Source organism: Mauremys reevesii, linkage group 3 (genome assembly GCF_016161935.1).
Source record: "Mauremys reevesii isolate NIE-2019 linkage group 3, ASM1616193v1, whole genome shotgun sequence".
In the NCBI taxonomy this organism is placed as follows: Eukaryota; Metazoa; Chordata; order Testudines; family Geoemydidae; genus Mauremys; species Mauremys reevesii.
The window spans coordinates 17,516,379-17,533,267 of record NC_052625.1 but is presented as its reverse complement, the minus strand read 5'-3'; the positions used below and the strand labels follow the sequence as shown (position 1 = coordinate 17,533,267).

The 16,889-nt window shown below is 40.2% G+C and overlaps 1 long non-coding RNA gene across 1 annotated transcript in view; it reads left to right on the top strand.

Annotated features, from left to right (window-relative positions):
* Positions 1–8,052: 8,052 nt before the first annotated feature.
* LOC120401545 overlaps positions 8,053–16,889 on the top strand; it is a 28,392-nt gene continuing 19,555 nt past the window's right edge. The window contains exon 1 of the long non-coding RNA XR_005596525.1: positions 8,053–8,100. This is a non-coding gene — a long non-coding RNA (uncharacterized LOC120401545). The remainder of the gene's footprint in view (positions 8,101–16,889) is intronic.

The window sequence follows — 16,889 nt, the reverse complement described above, 5'->3', positions numbered from 1 at the left end:
AAGATCAGGGCCTCATTGCGCTAGGCTCTCTACAAACAATTAGTAAGAGACAGTCACTGCCTCAGAGTGTTTACAAACTAAGTAGATAAGACAGAGAGAGGAAATATTACTCTCTCCATTTTATGGGACTCAGGCACTGAGAGATTAAGTGATTTACCCAAGGTCACAAAGGAAGTCTGTGGAGGAGCTACAAATTGACCCCAGGTCTCCTGACTCGTGGGCAGTTCCTTAACAATTATAACGTCCTCCCTTTCCTGTCAAAGGGACCTCTACAACCTCCCCAGTATATGGAATGCATCTCATGAAATGGTATTACAAAGGCTGATTAGTCACAGTAAAATGCTTACCTGAATTTCAAGTCATGTATCCCTGTGGTTTACATTTGTGAAAGAGCTTTGATTTCTTGGAAAGGGTTTAAGTTAATCTAGGCTAGAGGGGATACTGGCTCATTCTGTAAATGGCAAACTGCTCTATTCTTGACATTCTTATCTTAATTTATATTCTATTAAATTAGTTACATAATTCACTACTATGCATAAATTCTATGTGCTGGCACAGCTGTTCTGCTGATGTTAAAATACTAGTAATAATTATTTAGGGGAAGGGAATGTATTAGTTTAAAGGATCCATGCACAGAAAGGGCTAAACTGGATCTGGAGGACAAGGAGAAGGACACACCTTTAAACTCTGAGCACAGTAGAGAGAGGCTATGTGACAGTGTGGGGGATAATGCCCCTGGTTTCTGGGGGAAGCAAGCTGGATACTAACATAGAGAGTTGTTGGTAGCTCTGCCCTCAAGCATTGTGCTGCTGATGCTTGCCAGGCTCTGGCTACACCCAGACACATTTCCTCTGGGCACGAAGCCCTGCAAAGAAGCCTGACTGTCCTCTCCCCCTTGGATACCTTCTGCTTCCCAAGTGGGCTAGTTGGAACATGAGGCTCCTTGTGCCTACTAGTGCACTCAGGTAGATAGCCTGCTCTATGCACTCCTGGAGGCCAGGTATAATCTGGCTCTAAATGTGCACTGTCTGCTTTTGGAACTGGAACACATTGACTGGAACCAAGACCTGTCTGAACAAACTCAGCCAATTAGTTACAACGTTTTTGAGGGCTGACTCAGAACTCTGCTGGAGTTGACTTTTGATGCACTCTCCAAGTGAGGTGAAGGTATCACGGTGATGGGTAATTTTGTAGAAGCCCATGCAGAAGCTACCCAACATTGCCAACCGAAGTCTGTGATTTGCATATTCTTTGCTATGTGGCCACATGCACTGCACACTAATTTGGAGAAATTCATCACTGGTAGGGATGACTGGAAAGATAAGAACCTTTTGCTTCAGCATCAAATTGGATTAACATCCTGCAGATGTCTCTGATTAGGAGCCAGAAAGAAGGAGAGGGTGCAGGACCTTCTATCATTGGTGTTGCTGCCTTTGGATTTTCTGATAATGTTAACATGGCCTCGACACAGCAGCTACTAAGTCCGTTGCATAGATCATGAACGTGGCATTATTTTTTTCTTTTTCATCTTCTCTGTCTTGGAAGTGAAATGAAATTGGGGAGGTATTATTTCGTTGATGGCACTAGCAGACAAGATATTAGTCTCCTCTGTTCCAGCTTGGCTTAGGGTTTTTTTTCCCCCTTCATTTCATTATTATTATCATTAGACTCTCACTCACAATTCCCGCTCTTCCTACTCTGCTTAAATATACTACCTCCAAACATAATAACACTGAAAAAATGTGCTTATTATTTTTCTTTCTAAATCAAATCCAAAAAAAAGAATCAGCAGTATAGCTCTGCCATAGTAATTGCTGATTTTGCTGCTTAAACTTTTTTCGTCTTTAGTATTTTCCCTGTTTTTCTCCAGCTCTCCAAGATACATAAGCTCCTCCTCACTCCCTGAGCAATCCCAGTTATGAGAACACGTCACTGAGCACATCCCCACACAACCCTACCTTTCTGCTGTAAGACATGTAGGCCAAAATTCTCCAGAGTAATGGTTTGCCTCAATTTTTAGGTGTTCCTTAAAGGGACTTGATTTTCAGAAGGTGCTGCACACCCACAGTCTGACAATCAGGCCTCTGTGAAATTGCTGAGGTGGGGCAACCAAACACAGAGGCATTCGACATCACTAATCATATTTTAAAATCTGTTGGCCATACAGTACATTTTATATGGCGCTTAGGGTGACCAGACAGCAAGTGTGAGAAATTGGGATGGGGGTAGAGGGTAATAGGAGCCTATATAAGAAAAAGACCCCAAAATCGGGACTGTCCCTATACAATCGGGACATCTGGTCACCTAATGGCACTATATACTTGGTGAAGATTGTTCCTCTGATTCTGGAGTGAGGAGGAAATCACCCCAATGTATATTATCTCAAAATAAATAAGATAAAAGGGGTTCTACAGCTTCCTCTGAAGTATTTGACAGGTTTCAAAAAAGAACTAGATAATTTCATGGAGGATAGTTCCATCAATGGCTATTAGCCAGGATGGGTAGGGATGGCGTCCCTAGCCTCTGTTTGCCAGAATGGGCGACCGGGGATGGATCACTTGACAATTACCTGTTCTGTTCATTCCCTCTGGGGCACCTGGCATTGGCCATTGTCGGAAGACAAGATACTGAGCTTGAGGGACCTTTGGTCTGACCCAGTATGGCCGTTCTTATGTTCTTTTGTTATTCAGCATTGGCTATTATCAGAAACAGGGCAATGAGCTTGAAGAACCATTAGTCTGGTCCTGTGATATGACTATCCCTATGTTGTTTCCCCCTTACTTTGTCACTAATGGGCAGATTCTGCTTCCAAGACTCTCATGGAATAATACCTTAGTTATGGGCATTCCCATTTAAATGAAAGATACTACTTGCAGATTAAATTACAGAGCTGGTAAAAAAAAAATTAAATGAAAAGTGTATGAGTTTTGGGGGGAGGGATTGTATTTGTTGTGTTGGTAAATAACATTTTTCCAAACTGAAACATTTCATGAAAGTCTATTGACATTTTAAAAATATTTTGCGACATTTTTATCAGATATGTTATTAAATCCATTACAGATAATTTGAGGTTGCTGAGAACTAGGTTTTTCAGTAAATCATTTAAGTGGTTTGCTCAATCAGGGCTTGCATGCTCCTCAGACCAGATTCCTTCTAAAGACAATATAAACATGGTATTTCTTTACATCTATTTCTCAGTGTCATCAATTGTTACAGTTGCTGCATTCGTCTGTTGCAATAATTTAATGTGCACCACAAAACTCCTATGTAGTGCCACATTTTGCAAAACCATGCAAATAATTCTTCAAGATCGCCCCAGATATCACAAACCTTACAAGGGCAAAGAGAGGTCAGTGAATATTAACTACCAATATTGTACCTTGAGACAGTGTTCCATGTAGAAAACTGTGAGAGATGTGCTTATTTCACCACCTTATTCCACATCACACATCACACACACATTAGAACATTATTTTTGTGTTTTAAAAAAAAGACATAATAACACCAGACATAATCCCAATGGAAATTAGAATACACACATTTTCTCATCCATCTTTATTTAACAACCAGGAGTGTTTTAATAACTGAAACTCAGCAAGAAGATTGTCTGGAAACAAAAGAGAGTCCTTTGGGGTAACTTTAAAATTTCACTTTTATGTTTTGCATGAACTTTAGATGAACATTTTTTTCAGTAACATACCATTCGATAGATTGTACCAAACATAGGGTGATGACTAACTTGGTTTTCTGTACGTGTTTCTCGCTCAACATAAAACAGCCAAGTAGATGTTTATGAAATCGTCCGTATCAATAGTCTTTAATATGGTGACAAAGAAAGAAACCCATGTTTCAGTGTTTTTAGTAGATGTCCATATCAGTATTTCAAAGGTAAACTTAAAAGTCAATATATCCCTGCATGAAAAGACTGTACTTCTGGAATTCTGCAGTACGGCTCCCACCAGTGCTTCCCCTTCTGCTGGCAGCACCAGTGGGGTTTTTTCTCCTGAAAGTGCCCAATCTACCCACCCCTGTCTTTAACTGAGGAACTGTTCATGATGCTGCAGGGGCAACAGACATCTTTTTGTAGGTGGTGGGGCATTCCATAATTGCAAAAGCTGTTCAATGGAAGACCTAGCAGTTCAGGAGTTTGATCATTCATACTGTTTTTGTTCAGGTTCAGATGAGTGGCATCTAAAAGTTGATACCTGTTCAGTAGTCCATGTAAAATGAGTTGGTTGTCTCAGTTCAACTACTGATGGACACTTCACAAAACCACAAAAATGCTGGTGGGCTCTTGTTGACAGTCTCTGCGAAGGGAAAGAGAATGGAGTGGTGTGGATTGGATTAGTGGGGTTCGGTTGGACATCTTCCATCTCTAGTGCTGTAGTCCCTCCAGGGCAGGCTTCTAGGCAGCAGAACATCTGCCAACCTAGTTACATCCTCTGGGTTAAAAAGAGCCTCAAGGTCAATCCAACCCCTTTTGCAAACACTACATTTGCTTTAAAATAAATCCATTGCAATTAATATTATTCCTCCTCATTATGAGTCCACAAAGATTCAATACCATGATCAGAGCAAAACACCCGTTGCATTCTTTATGCTCCTATATGGTTTTCCATTTTCAGTAATCTTGTCGTATGGATTTTAGAACTCTCCCACTAGAGTATTTCCATAGCAGTCAAGATGGCAGAGCCCAGATCTCCATTTCTGCAGAGCCTTGGAGTTAAATGGTGTGCCTGAGATTCACACACCAACACTCAGCTTCCTCGTGCAATCACAGTAATTGCATACAGAATTATAGCAAGCCAATGTGCATACATTTTTTCAAACAGATCTTAATCCTCTTTTTCTGAGAATACTGCTCTTAAAGGACATTTTTTAAAGGTATTCTGTCAGAGGAATACCTAATTCTTACAATTTGGGGTTCCGTTGTTTTCAAAGTCTCTCTTTCTGGCAGATAGCCTTTTTCTGTCTTCCTGTTCTAAATAATAATAATAATAATAATATAATAAAAAGTTGAGCCAGAATATACTCTATCTGGTTCACTTCCCCATAACCCAGTAGGTTATATACATAGAGGAGGAGAATTCGTTTTCCAGAAAAACAGCACAACTTATTCTCAAAGGGATGTTAAGTAAATCCAGGTACAAATTTGGAAGATGGGGAAAGTCTTGAGGAGACTATTTAAACAAATCCTCAGTTAGTCATAAGAATAATAGAACCACAAGGTTCTATGAGTCTGAAAATGTCACTCAAATGAGCTTCAGAAATTTGTGGGCCTGTGGATAGCCGTAGATATGTTGATGCTGGAGGTGATCCACTGGGGTATTCCACAGAGCTCAAACATTTTCCCAAACACCTATTAATTCACTCCTCAAAGGCACATGCCAGACACACTGTTCCACCTCTTACTGCTGAGAGATTTTGTGATGTGTACTCTGCCTTCTCTGTGGTTTCCAGTGGAAGGCAGGAGAGGGATTTTACATCCAACACACCAAATGCACCCAAGTAAAATCCAGGATGCAGACCCTAAATGCAAGTCTGACAGCAATATCACCCAGAGATTTGACCTCAGTAGATTTGCTAGTATAAGAATGCTACAGGTAATGTATCAGGTTTGCTCTTTTTTTAAAGGCCATTTCCAATATAAACCTTTTGATGTCCCCAGGGGTTTTCACAAAGCTCTTTATAATGCTAATTGCAGATGTGAAGGAGAAGGAAATTTACATCTGTCCTCTCCTGGATGTAAGAAGAGCCCTGATGATTAGAATGCACTTCAGGATACAGAGATATCCATTGTCTTCCTTCAGGACTCTGATCGACACAGCAAAAATTCATCTAATCTTGGTACAAAGAATTCAGCACCTATGGGTGATCACAGATAGCTGGGAGGAAAGAGTTCATATTTCAGAAGAAAGGAAGCTGAAGATTGTATCAACTGTTCATCAGATCTCTACATCCAGAATGGTAACATTGAGGTCACGAATAAAGCTACTGGGGATGTAATTTTCATGCATCAAGAGGTCACATGCACCCATTTCTATAGGAGGTTTATGTGAAATGTCATGCTGTCTGTCCAACCAGCTCATACATCCAACCTAAACTTCAGGGTTACTCCTGAAGGTAATCCTTTCCCTCCACTGAGGGCTGATACCTAGTAAATCAGGGATCAGCAACCTTTGGTACACGGCCTGCCAGAGTAAGCCCCCTGATGGGCCAGGCCGGTTTGCTTACCAGCTGCGTCCTCAGGTTCGGCTGATTGCAGCTCCCACTGGCCGCGGTTTGCCAACCTGGCCAATGGGGGCAGCAGGAAGCGGCAGCCAGCACATCCTTTGGCCTACACCACTTCCCGCAGCCCCCATTGGCCTGGAGCAGTGAACCGTAGCCAGTGGGAGCTGCGATCGGCCAAACCTGCGGACACGGCAGGTAAACAAACCAGCCCAGCCTGCCAGGGGGCTTACCCTGGCAGGCCAAGTGCCAAAGGTTGTCGATTCCTGTAGTAAATTCACAAAAGGTCACCCTATCTCTGAACTAATGAGAATTATACTAACAGTACCATGAGGCCATTGTTCTTGCCTTTTCAAAAGAATCTCCTTAGGCAGGGTCTGATAGTTCATTGCACTTTGGAAGAAGGATAGTTTAAAAAGTTTGGAGGTTAGAAAAGACCAAACTATCCAAAAAATACTCTGTCAAGGTAAATGAGATCCATATTCAGCACTCATTAAAATCCAGGGCAAGACTCCCATTTACTTCATTGACTAGTAGATCTGGCCCTGAGTCCCTGTTGACATCCAAGAAAATCCTACTAATAAAGTCTACTGAATTCAGACATTGATGTGATGCAGAAAGAATTAATGAAAGAACATGAAAAAACAGGCATATTTGTGATTTCTTCCAAGACAAAGAGATCCTCATCTTACAGTTGAGCACCCTGAGGATTCAGATATCAGTTATCTCAGACTTAATTTATGTCAACAAACTGGGGTTCATTTCATCCCTTCTGATAGTGTCAGGTTACTGAGAGCAGCTTTACTTATAAAACCCCATTGGGATTCCATAGATTTTCATCATGGAACCTAATATGAGTATTGTAAGTCCTAAGAAAGATTTCCTATAAGCCCCTTCTAAAGGTTTCCTAATATTTCTTAACCATAAAGTAGCATGCTTGGTAGTCATCATAACCTTGGTTAAAAATAATCTGCGAACATGGCAGTTTATCTGCAGAAACCCAATATTGCACCATTCCTAATGACAATGTTGTGCTAAAAGAAGGCCAAATATCCAAAGATTAACTCTATATTCCGCTGGTCACAAGATATAATCCTACTATCCTTCTGTCTGCACAGAGGCATTGGAAAGAGATAGAGCCTATGTTTTATGTCAGCCATAAGTGATTCCCCCACGTCTCTCTCCATAAATCTTTTGACTAAGACTGTAAGATTGTTACTTCTCAGTTTGTGGCCCTATTGATGACTGTTATACAGACCTTCTTAATTACTCCTGTAATATCACACCTCTCATTGTCACACTCCAGTTGTCTGAGTACTTCACTCTATTGACATCCTCTTCATTATTTTCCTGATTCTTGTGCTCTTGCATTAACATGCTTAGTACAACACACACTTTTCCCTCCTCAGCTTTCAGCAATAATATCCTGAACTTTCTTAGGAACAACCAGACAGTCATATTGTTCTTTGAAAGAAGGCAGTAGGAACTGCTTATCTGCAGGGGACATCTTTGATTTCTCTTACTCTCCTTTTGTTCCAAAGAGGGTGATCAAATGAATTCCAAATTCTCTCCTGGGTTTTCCCCTTTTTGGGTAAAGAACATGCGCACATGTGTGCACACAACTCCCCCACTCCACTCCACTCCACTCCACCTCACCTCCAGTGCTGTAAAATAGAAAGTAAAGGTGATATCCCTTCCAGGAAATAGATATCTAATACATCATCAGCATTGTCATTATGATGTATTAATGCAATGCATCATCAGAGACCTGTCAGGGAGAAGATTTATGACTCAAAAATACATTATAGTATAGAAAGGCATCAGGGACAGAGTTGACTGAAGGTTTATTTTTCTAAATTAAGGACTTTTAAAGTAAGTTTAAAAATTATGAAGTAGTAGAGGTGGAAGGGTCACAGAAAAGAGGCTTGATTCAAAAACAATAGACGGGCTCATGAGGATTCATAAGTGTATGAATATTGTATTTTTCTCCCAGTGTGGTTTATATAAGGTCTTGGAAGCTTAGCGTTTCATATAATGTAAGCCCCAAGTTTTTAAAAAAAAATCACGTTTATTTTAACCAGCCTGAATTAGGTTTTATTCTTTTTTAAAAAAACAAATTCACCAAGGAATAAAAATTATCAGTTGTGCTAACAAAACATTTTCTGTTAGAAAAGCACATTCGCTTTGGCCAAGTGTGGCCTATTTAGGAAGAATAGTCCTGATCCAAAGGCCACTAAAGCCAGTGGGAGCCTTTCCATGAACTTCACTGGATTTTGGAATAAGCGCATAAGAACGGCCATACTGGGTCAGACGAATGGTCCGTCTAGCCCAGTATCCTGTCTTCTAACAGTGACTATTTTCAGATGCCTCAGAGGGCATGAACAGAACAGGGCAATTATCTAGAGATCTATCCAGTCCCATCTTCTGGCAGTCAGAGGCTTAGGGACACCCAGAGCATGGGGTTGCATTCCTGACCATCCTGGCTAATAGCCATTGATGGTTCTATCCTCCATGAACTTATCTAATTCTTTTTTGAACCCAGTTATACTTTTGGCCTTCACACCATCCCCTGGCAACCAATCAGGCCCCATATGCCCCATTGTAAAGCTATGAAACTTGGCAGATCTGTGAAATTGTAACTTAAAGATATCTGACTAGTAGGACAAACTTTTCCTTCTTGCCAAAAATGCTTAATGTAATTACAGTCAGGCCTGCTTCTCCCATGCTTAATTCATCCATATGTTTGGATATATGGAAATGTTAACTGGTAAAGAATCCCACAGCATGCAGCTGTAAAGATGTGCCAAGGCTCTGTTAATCTGAAGGGTTTATTTTGTTGTTTGGTTGGGTTTTTTTTAATTCAGACAAACAAGGGGAGTTTGCATACTGCTTACTGCAGAATGTTATTAACTTTGTTAGCATTTTGTATTTTGGAAATTTAAGAAAAATACATAAAGTTAGAGCCTGTTTTAGAGGGAAAGAGGCTATTCAGTAACAATTATAAACAGAAAGACACCAGAAACTTACTTTCCACATTCTGCTTCTATCTAAAAGCAGCTGCAAAATATCTGCTTCTCCCACATTATTCATGATTTCTGTTGACTTTCTGTATATATTTGACAGCCTGCTTTGTCCTGTTGCATTTCTTTGTACCGCTTATATTATCGATCCACGTCCCATAACTTTTACATGTAATGTTTTGAACAATGAATGTAATGATTATCTATCATCAGTGTGAGTTAAACATCAAAATTGCTTATAGGTTACAGCATACCTTTGCTTGGTAGCACCTGACTTAATCATAGATAGGGGCTTCATTAGGCCTTGATCCTGCTAATACTTACACCTTAAAATCAGCTTCACCAATGAGACTGCTTACATGCTTAAAGTTAAACATATATGTAAGGTCAGGGACTAAGTTATCAGAAAAACTGTCAAGAAGAGAAAAAAGTGGAGGAAGGCTAAACTAGCACAGTAGGTGCCATACCAAAAAAAGCCAAAAAAAGTTCCAGATGCATCACTGCCAAGAAAAAAAAAGTAAACTCAAGTTTGCCAGCTTTGCAAATAGGAAATGTTTTGTTGGTATTCTTCAAACTTTCCCTTTTCCCCAAAAATGTCATAATTGCCAACTTTCCAAACAAAGGAGACTGTTAGGGCTGGGGGGTAGGATAACTCAGTGGTTTGAGCATTGGTCTGCTAAACCTAGTATTATGAGTTCAATCCTTGAGTGGACTACTTAGGGATCTGAGGCAAAATCAGTACTTCATCCTGCTAGTGAAGGCAGGGGGCTGGACTTGATGACTTTTCAGCATCCTTTCCAGTTCTATGAGATAGGTATATCTCCATATATTATTATTTCAAGTTAATGCACCAGTCTTTCACCTCTTGAGCTCTTGGTTTAAACCTGATTGAAATCATTGGAAGAAAAGCAAGATGTAACATACCTTAAAAATTGATTCTGAGGTCTTATAAAGAAGGTCCTACTTGGAAGAAAATGTTTGTAGCACAGAAGGTCAGAGAAGTTAATCATCTGTCTTCTTCTGCACCCATCCAAGGCAACTGATTGGCAGCAAGTTTAGCCAAGGTAAAGGAAACTTTGTCATCAAGTTCTTTGGATGCCAGCTACAGAGTCAGAGAGCTGTGTTGGGTGCATGCAGAGATTGTGCTCATTCTTATACACGTCCTGGAGTCTTTGATGTTTCAGAAAGCTAGATTCATGCAACTTCCCAGCTGACAGGAATGTACTGATTTTTATTCTTTCAATCAGATTTCCTTTCTTTAACAATTTTAAATCAGAATGTCTTTTAAAAACCACACTGTATTCAGTCTGGAAAAAAAACCTTCCCTTTGTGTAGACTTCAGAGAAATTTAACTGTGTGAAAAGACATAACTGTAGTGGATTCATCATGAGCTCAAAGAAAGCTATTTTAAGACATTTTCATAAGTAGGCATATGCAATTGCTTATGTACAGTGCATATGACAGAAATATTCAGTGTATACTTGTAAATTAGATAGAGGCCTTACTACCACCGTTGTGTCCCAAAACAAGTACTCTCTTCTCTGTTAAGTTAGGGAAGAAGGACTCATGGAGGGCAGTGGAAGCACTTCAAAGACATACTGAAAGTACATCTTAAAAAGGAAGGCACAACAAACTGGGAGGTCTTGGCACGGAACAGAACACGGTGCCACACCATTCACCAAGCCACAGCCCCCTTTGAGGGGAACAGATGTGCTCATGAGACAGAGAAGCGACAAAGGAGGAAAGAAAGGGCACGACACTCCAGCCAACTACTACGTCTCCTCCAAGATTACACCTGCCACTTCTGTGGGAAAATCTGCAGGGCAAGAATTGGGCTCCTCAGCCACTTAAAATCTCACCAATGAACGCCCCCTTGGCAGACATGATCCTCGCATCGAGGGATAGCCGAAGAAGATTAATGTAGATGAAATAAGATGAGTCAAAGGTGTTAACGTGACCCTGAAACTGTCCAATGTTAAACTAGAAAGAGTCTGTAAAAGGAATAAAAACCCTGGGATTGGCAGTCTCCTGGGTGGTAAGAGCTGACCTTGGGGAAAAGAGAAGTTAGCTGAGATGGGCTGGAGTTGTTGTTGTTAGTCCGATCCCGTTTTCTAGAAGATAAAGCAAGACAAACACACAAAAGGGGTGAGAAAGGTACCACAAAGATAGAAAATGAAGCTTCTGTTTCTGGTGTTGACTTTTACTGGGGACCTCATTGCTGGAGAGACACAAGAATGGTACACAATCTTATCAGCCACTCCGAGCCCTGGCAAATTGTATCACCATCAGACTAGTTGGGGCGTTGCTTTGAGCTGCCTCCTTGGTCACAGAAGCATGACAAAATATACAGTCCTAGCTCTTAAAAAGAAGGAAAAGAGGGAGACAGAGGAAAGAGACGTAATAAGGTAGGGAAGGAAAGGAACAAATTGGGGGATGTGGGAGATCAAGTCTCACATGCCAGGTGGTATTTGGGATTTAGCTGGAGCCAAAGGAGGTGGAGATGACATTTGGGTCCCCTTCTCTGGCCCAGTCTGGTCAGGACATCTCTCAGGATCAGGATAACAAAGGCACAATGTTGTTGCACTGGATCCTGGGATCCCAGGAGATGGTGGGGGTGGCAGGTATACACACCTCATTTCCTCCTCTTTTGTCTTTCAGTCAGAGAACATAATAGTAGCCAGCTTTTTCCCCCAATCATGCTCTTAACACAGTTCATCCAATATATTAGTAGGCCCTTTTGTTTGCATTAATTCAGTATTTCTGTCTCCTTTTCATAATTTTCCCATCAATTTTTGTTGTGATAGGTTATTGTGACATTTTATGAACTTTCACTCACTTTTTACAATTGAGCTCACAATTAGGGGATACATTTGTAGGCCCAGCTATCACAACAGCACCTAACAGGCTGTTCAAATACAGCAGTCACCATTAACATGTCAGTTCTACCCATGGTTACCACACAACCATATCTGAAATACTGGTTATTTTCCCCAAGAACAGGGGTATAATACGGTGGAAAGGTTCTTCTGTTGACCCACTGTCACATTCTGGGGTATAATCCAGACCAATCAGGAGTGACCAGAAAGTGTCACTGCCTGCCCAGCAATGCTTCCTTCAAATGCTCTGCTGCTGTGGCTGACAGCCTGGATACAAACAACTGGCAGACAAGCATGCACTGAGTGTCTTTGTGTTAAGCAGCTCCGGTTCAGCAACTCTGATGCAGCCTGTTTGTTACATTCAATCACACTCTGGTATCCACCAACTGTGGCTACACCTGGCAAGATGACCCCCAACACTCTCCAGTTCAGAATTTTCCCAAAAACATGTGCTCTGCAATTTCCAGGACTTTCCTAGACCATTCAGAGGAATGATAGGGTTCATATTCTCATCTGAAAAGACAAAATGAGTTCCTTATCACTTTAATTGGCGTTAACAAACACTTCAATTCCAACACAGCACTAGGTCAGTTTAGATTAAAAGTAAAACTAGTTTTAACAAAAGGAGATAGGATTTTAAATTTCAGGTATAAAGGATAGAGTTAGAAATGGTTACAAGTGAATAAAAGTGAAAAATGCTTTCTAGAAACTAAGACTTAAAATTACAGTCTTGCTTCAATGTTAAGATTCTTACTACATTTCCTTCCAGCAAGACTGCTGATCTCACCCACCTCCTCCCTCCACTGCCCTCCGTGTGGTCAGAATCTCCCATAAAGTCCAAAAGTGCTGAGGTTCTTTATTGTCTTGTGTGAAAGATACCTTGGGATTCTTTGCGTTCTCTTTTATAGTCCAATGAACCTTTGAAAAGAATTCTTCTGAAGGTTACCCTCCCACACACACCCAAATAAAATTCATTCAAGCTGAGAGAAAGGAGACCTGGAGTCTGGTAGTGAAGGAATTTCCATGCTTATTTCTTCCCTACTGGTGTTTGCTAAAATGCAAATTGATCTTTTTCTGCCCTCTCTGATTGCCAGGTGATTGCTATTCGACTCTGCTGCCACCTGGCTAGAGGTGTTGGCTTGTCCGTTATCTGAAAGAGACCAGTTTACCCACTCCCCAGACTTGTCTGGCAAATACATTTTAGTTCCACATTTCCTTCATATTTGTATTGCGCCTTGGATGTTTACCGTACATACATCATGCAAGAATATTAATGATCAATATGTTATTACTTTTCCAATGATACGTTATGTGACATAACCGACACAGTTTATGACATTAATGAATTCGGGTACACTGAACTCGTCAGGCCAGGCTGAAACTCACTACCAGATACCAGTGAGCCTCTTGTGTGGCCTTCTGCGGCAGAGGAAACTAGGGTCTGGAACAAACAATCCCAACAGGAGCAACTTGAGAAACGCCAGCTTTGAGGGAAAGGCTTGGGCTGGAATATATCCTGTTGTCCTTAGCTTCTTTGTTAATAAAACAAAACCGAAGGAGGGAATGATTTTGATCCCATACAGTGTCTACAGGCTTTGTTTGGTACAGAGTGAAAATATCACCTGCTCACAAGGTGGTAGCACTGGCAAATGTTCTCTTTCTAATAGCAGTATCTTATTTGTGTACGCACTTTGAATATTTGCACCCATAAAATAGGAGCACATAAATGTCGATGTGCAATTCCACATAACTAACTATTGAAACAGTACCGCTGTGGACAAAACAGCTGCTCAGGTTTCAGTTTCCTATTTTACTCATTCACAGCCTCAAGTTATATTTTTGATGCTGACAAGTAAGTTGGTATCGAGTTTTTGTCTTTCTTTGGTCGACTGTCACATATGTTACAAATCAGTCGACGTTCCACTGAGTTCCCAAACTTGGCTGTTTACATTATCTCTCATTTGGAGGTATACAGACTTTCCCCGAAAAACCATACCACCGATACCCTCTGAATAAGGTTCAGTCCAGTCTTACAATCATCTTTCATTAAGTAACACAGCTTTAGTTCAGTAACTTTTAGAGGAAATTAAATGTCTTGAAAGGCTTTTCTGAAGTCTGCCTTGATAAAGCACTGATAATGCTCCATATCCTATTAATCCCAATTATGTATTTTCATGGGAAACCACAGTACTATGTACAGTCAAGACGACACATGCACACACACTTTGTTCCATCCAAAGAAATAATCTGTTTTCCAGATTTCCAAAAAGTCAGACTATTTTGTTATTGTTTTTTCTTTCTTTCTTTCTCTTTTTATTTTTTCTTCCATAATTTATAAGAATTTATCTTGGGCTTGCTACAGATTAAAAAGCATGTGTTGGGGAGGGAGGTTTCTTGCTGTCCATCTTTTAAATTATATGCATGACCAAAGATAAATATGTTTTTTATTTATAACTGTGGACAAATGCCAAGCAAAGCCTTTTCATATGATGCACTGCTGCTGTAGTGGAGAAGTACTGAAACCAGTTCCAGTCAATTTAGGGCCCTAGCTTTTCCATATAACTTCATGTGAAATGGCTAAGGCCCGTTTTCTTTTTCTTTTGAACATCTTTAAAGGTTCAAGTGCAGTGAGTTTAGATGGTGTCAGGCTTCTTTCTGTTTTGCTGAGATGGCCTGAAAACCACATCTAAACATGGAACATTTCAGCTCCAACGTACTGCAAGCGAGGCTTTTTTATAGAGTACATTTTTTTCCTGGTTGGTGACAGTTGGATAAAGGTTATGGGAGTTGGGGGTAGCAACGAATTTGAATACCATTATAAGATGGGAATGAATGGACTCTGACAATACTATTGAATAGAAACACTCACAAATCTCATATAAATAATTTATAATTGTCGAGGCTAAATGTAAAAACATGATTATAAACTGTGCGTAGGATCAGTTTATGTCAACTTCAAATGATTTAAGAGTCTAGTGTCTGGATCTGCAATTTACCAGTCTGTAAAACCCCCAAAGAAGACTTATACAAGTACATGAGTGTGTCTTTCACTCCATGTGTATTTATTGTAAAAACTGACCCTTTGTCTGGTTGATCAGGGACAGTGTTTCAGGGCAGATGTAAAACAAAGCATTTCAGTGTAACCAGGAAAATAGGGAGTTTCCTGATTTTAAATAGAATGAGATATTTGTTTGGATATGGTAACTCCTCAGTCATTTCCTACTAGGCTACTTTTTACACAGAGAAAGGCTCGGGGTAACAAGAGGCTAATGCAATGTACAACACCTTTATCACCAATGGACTAGTGCTGCTCCAGACTTGGAAACTGTATCTGTAGGGATGTGAGTAAAGTTTGTAAATGATCCAAACTCATCCATCCTAAGAGAAGGAGCATAAGAATGCTTCCTCTGTTACCTGGAGCCTAGCATCATTATGCATGACCCTAACTCATTATCCCCTGATATCTGCAATATACAATGACCTTTGATGACACTGCAAGACAGCACACAAAGGAGAAGCCTTTATTGTAATTCCAGCTCCTGAATGACAAACGTGGCAGCTTTTTTCCCCTCTCTCTCCACAATTTGGATTAAAATCTGAATACCTCTAGGCAGCATTGTTTAGTTTAGATGTTTGGATTAGTTTCTGATTCTGCTAGCAATGCATCTGTTTCCCTACCACTTAGGAATCAAGTGTAGGCTGGAAGCAACTAATTTACCATGTAAGAAGATAGGTCCCTGTTAACACAGTCAAGGGCAAAACCATTAAGCCATTAGGGCTTGTGTTTCCTCATTTTATAACATTCTGATACAAAGACATGCCCAGGGCCTTAGATGTGCGTCTGACCTTTTGGGATTAAATTTCTTGCCAGCTCACTGTTGGTGCAGTGCATATTGCTCTGTTTCTTTCAACTTACTTCATGTACATTGATCTTTGGCCAAGTGCTATTTCAAGGCTTTATTACTGATCCTACAGCCTTTATTCAACCAAGTAGTTCCATTAAATTCAATCGGACTAATCATTGGCAAGCTTGTCACAGCCTTTGCACGGCTGTGTTGGGAGAAAGGGGGAGTAACTCTCTCTCACATACACACCTCTTATTCCACTGCTCATCCTTATCTAGAAGGATCAGATCAGAAACATTTTTTAAAAAGGCATATGATAATATCCATCTAGCCAAAGGATAGTATTCACTAAAGCTTTGAATATCTTTGATTTTAATCAAGAATGAGTTTCTGGTGCAATTTTATCTATATATCTTTAGATAGACTGTAAACTCTTCAGGGCAGGAACCATGACTGTGTGTACATCCTACTAGAATACCAATGATACATGCTAATTATAGATAGTATATGCTTTTGTATATTCTGTGTGAGAGTGAGAGAGACGTTATTTCTGTTTCACTATTCATCCTTTTCTGAGATAATGTGACATGAATACTTACATGTGAATATATTTAACTGTGGGTCAGATATGAAATATGAATGAAATCTTAGTCCCACTGAAGATAACATGAGTTTTGCCATTGACTCCAAAGGGAACAGGATTTCACTCAATAAGTTTAGATCGCTTAATTATATTTTGGCTCCTGGAAGTAGCAGCCCGCATTAGAAATTGCTTGCATATTAGCAAAGTGGTGAGAAGATATAAAATAATATAATGCAGTTCTGAATTACAGCTGGTTTGAAAAAAAGTGGGGAACAACAACAAATATGTTATTAGCATTTTTCCAGGTTTCTTCCTTGAATTTTGAAATTTCGTGAAC